This window comes from Brassica napus, chromosome A9, assembly GCF_020379485.1.
Source record: "Brassica napus cultivar Da-Ae chromosome A9, Da-Ae, whole genome shotgun sequence".
NCBI classification, from domain to species: domain Eukaryota; kingdom Viridiplantae; phylum Streptophyta; class Magnoliopsida; order Brassicales; family Brassicaceae; genus Brassica; species Brassica napus.
Genome location: NC_063442.1, coordinates 3,832,469 through 3,835,806, shown reverse-complemented (window position 1 = coordinate 3,835,806; position 3,338 = coordinate 3,832,469). Strand labels below are relative to the sequence as shown.

Here is a 3,338-nt window from a genome sequence, read left to right as displayed (position 1 = left end):
TCTTCTCCATCTTCTTACAGCTCTCTCTCTCTCTCTCTCTTTCATCTTCTGTTCTTTTCTCTTCATATTTTAAGATATCATTTCCTTCCTCTGTTCTTCATTATCTTCTCCATCTTCTGCTCACCACTTTCTTCGCGGTTACCACTTCTGTCGCTGTCGTGGAGGAAGAACCGCTGCTGTCGCCGTCATCTAAGAAACAAACGCTTATGTGCTTGACGAAGCACCGACTCGTAGCAGTGGAGGCAACCGACCTTCTTCTTCTTCTTCTTCAGATTTTATCCATATCCCTCGCCGTCACGTTTTGCTCTCTGTCCAAGACTCACCGGAGATGAAGATCCGTACTAGTCGTCACCACTCTAGCTTCTCACCTCTCTGTAATTTCTTCTCTCTATTTCTAAATGATTTTATTTCAGTTTCAGATTTTTTTTTGTCTATACTCATAACTCGACGGTGGTGGGATTTGAGAGGAGCGGATCTGGAAGGTGGATGCGACGGCCGGAAGTAGAAGCATCGATGGTGGCTGAAGCGTTGAGAGTGCAGTGGACGAAGACAACTGGAGGAGGACAACAGCGGCGGCTTAGATTTAGGGTTTTCTTGTATTTTGTTTGTATTTATGTTTATATATTTACGTATTTGTTTTTATTAATTATATCAAATTGTTTTTTTATTTAACCGTCGGAGTAAACACATTTTCCTTTAGTGTACCGGTTTCAATATATATATATATATATATATATATTTATTTGTATTTTTTATTTCTTATTTTTAGTTTTTTTTTTAATATACTTGAAAAAATTTGCTGAGGGAAAGTTGTTTTTGCAAATCTATTGCAATTTTGCGAGGGTATTTAATTGCTTGCAAATTTGCAAGGCAAAGTATTCTCTTGCAAATTTGCAACGGAAATTATTTTTTCGCAAATTTGCAAGGATATTACGAGCGTTTTTTATTTGCGACGAGCAATTTGCAACGGAATGCGTTCCCTCGCAATAATCTCGCAAATGGCGATTTGCAACGAAATTGCGATATTTATTTCCCTTGCAATAGACTTGTTTTCTTGTAGAGGTTAATTCCAGTCTTTACTTCAAACTAAATAATAACAGTTTTTGTGTTTGTAGCTGGGGAGACAGAAGAGTTCTTTTGTTCATTCATTTATGCGGATAATACAGTGGAAGGTAGAAGGGGATTATGGGAGGATATTAAGTCACATCAAGATTTGCCAATGTTCTAGAACAAACAATGGATCATTATGGGCGATTTTAACGAGATATTGGATGGAGATGATCACTCGAGTTATCAAGATTCAGGTGTTGTAAATAATGGTATGCGAGAGTTTGATAATGCGGTCCAATATTGCCACTTTACTGATATGGGATGTCAAGGTCCAAAGTATACTTGGTGTAATAAAAGGGATAAAAGACTTATATGCAATAAGTTGGATCGATTTCTTGTGAATGAAACCTGGCTTCATCAGAGAACTCAAGCTTATGGTGTTTTGGAGGCATGTGGATGCTCAGATCAATTAAGAGGAAGATTTCATTTATCAGCAGAGGCATTAGGTAAGAGGAAGCCTTTCAAGTTTACAAATGCAGTTACGGACATGCCAGAGTTCATTTAACTGATTGAGGATTATTGGAAGGATGTGCAGCTCTTATTCCAGTCCACATCTGCTCTTTTCAGATTCTCAAAAACTCTTGAAGCCCTAAAGCCTTTGGTTAGAAATCTGAGAAAAGAGAAGTTGGGAAAACAATCAATGAGGGTCAAGGAAGCGTATCAGGATCTATGTGAAAAGCAAGAAAGGCTTTTTAATGATCCGTCACAGGCTAATATATTGGAAGAGTTGGATGCTTCGGCTAGATGGCATAGAATATCTGATATAGAGGAGAATGTTCTTAAGCAAAATCGAAGATGCATTGGTTGCATTTGGGAGACAGAAATAATAAAGTATTTCATAACACAGCAAAGATAAGAGAAACGAGGAATGCAATCCGTGAGATTAAGTGTCCATCTGGTGATGTTGTTACTTCTCAGGAGGAGATAAAGAAGGAAGCTGAAAGATTTTTCAATGACTTCCTATCAGCCGGGAGATATTAGAGAAGTAAAAGTGGAGAAGCTGCAAAAAATTCTTCCTTTTAGATGCTCTGAGATGGATAGAATGCAACTGATAAAGCCGATCACAAATGAGGAGATAAAGGATGTTCTATTCAAAATGCCGAGTAACAACATAGTTTTTTAAAGCCTCATGGAATATCATTGGCAGTGATTTCACAACAGCAGTTCAATCCTTCTTTATCAAGGGATTTTTACCGAAGGAGTTGAATACAACCATATTAGCCCTTATTCCAAAGAAAGAAGAGGCGATTGAGATGAAGGATTAAAGACCAATCTCATGCTGCAATGTTCTATACAAGGTGATAACAAAAAATATTGCAAATAGAATGAAAGGTACTCTTCCTCAATGCATCTCCAATAATCAGTCTGCTTTTGTGAAAGATAGGTTGTTAGTAGAGAATTTGCTATTAGCCACTGAGATTGTTAAGAATTACCACAAAGAGGAAGTTTCTCCAAGATGTGCTATGAAGATAGACATTGCTAAGGCGTTCGATTCAGTCTATTGGCCTTTTCTGCTGAATACCTTGCGTGCATTGAATCTGCCTGATCAGTTTATACATTGGATTAAGCTCTATGTTTGCACACCATCCTTCTCAGTCCAAGTAAATGGGGAATTACCCGGGTTCTTTCAAAGCAAAAAGGGTATGAGACAGGGGTATGCCTTATCTCCCTATCTCTTCGTTATATGTATGAACATCTTATCCCATATGATAGACCAAGCAGCAATTCGAAAGGAGATAGGATACATCCACGTTGCAACAACATATTATTAACACATTTATGTTTTGCGGACGATCTCTTGGTTTTTACTGATGGAACAAGAAGATCTGTTGAGGGGATTCTGAAGATATTTGAAGAATTTGCTTATATATCAGGACTGAATATAAGCTTAGAGAAATCAACATTATATACTGCTGGGATGTCAGATATCCAGAAGGAGGAAATAATTACCCAATTCCCATTCTCATCAGGCCAGTTACCGGTAAAGTACCTAGGACTTCCTTTACTTACAAGAAGAATGACGGTTCATGATTATATGCCCCTGGTTGAGAAAGTGAAAAGAAGAATGAAATCATGTACTGGGAGGTTCTTCTCACATGCATGTAGATTACAGATTATTAAGTCTGTTATAACAAGTCTAGCTAATTTATGGCTCCAAGCTTTCAGACTACCGAGTAGCTGTCTAAAGGAGATAGAAAGTCTCTGTTCAGCTTTTCTATGGTTTGGAC

The 3,338-nt window shown here is 37.8% G+C and overlaps 1 long non-coding RNA gene across 1 annotated transcript; it reads left to right on the top strand.

The window, feature by feature from the left end:
• LOC125577727 lies at positions 1-699 on the top strand. Its single transcript, XR_007316120.1, has 2 exons — positions 1-338; positions 414-699. It is a non-coding gene; the product is annotated as an uncharacterized LOC125577727 (long non-coding RNA).
• The last annotated feature ends 2,639 nt before the right edge of the window (positions 700-3,338 follow it).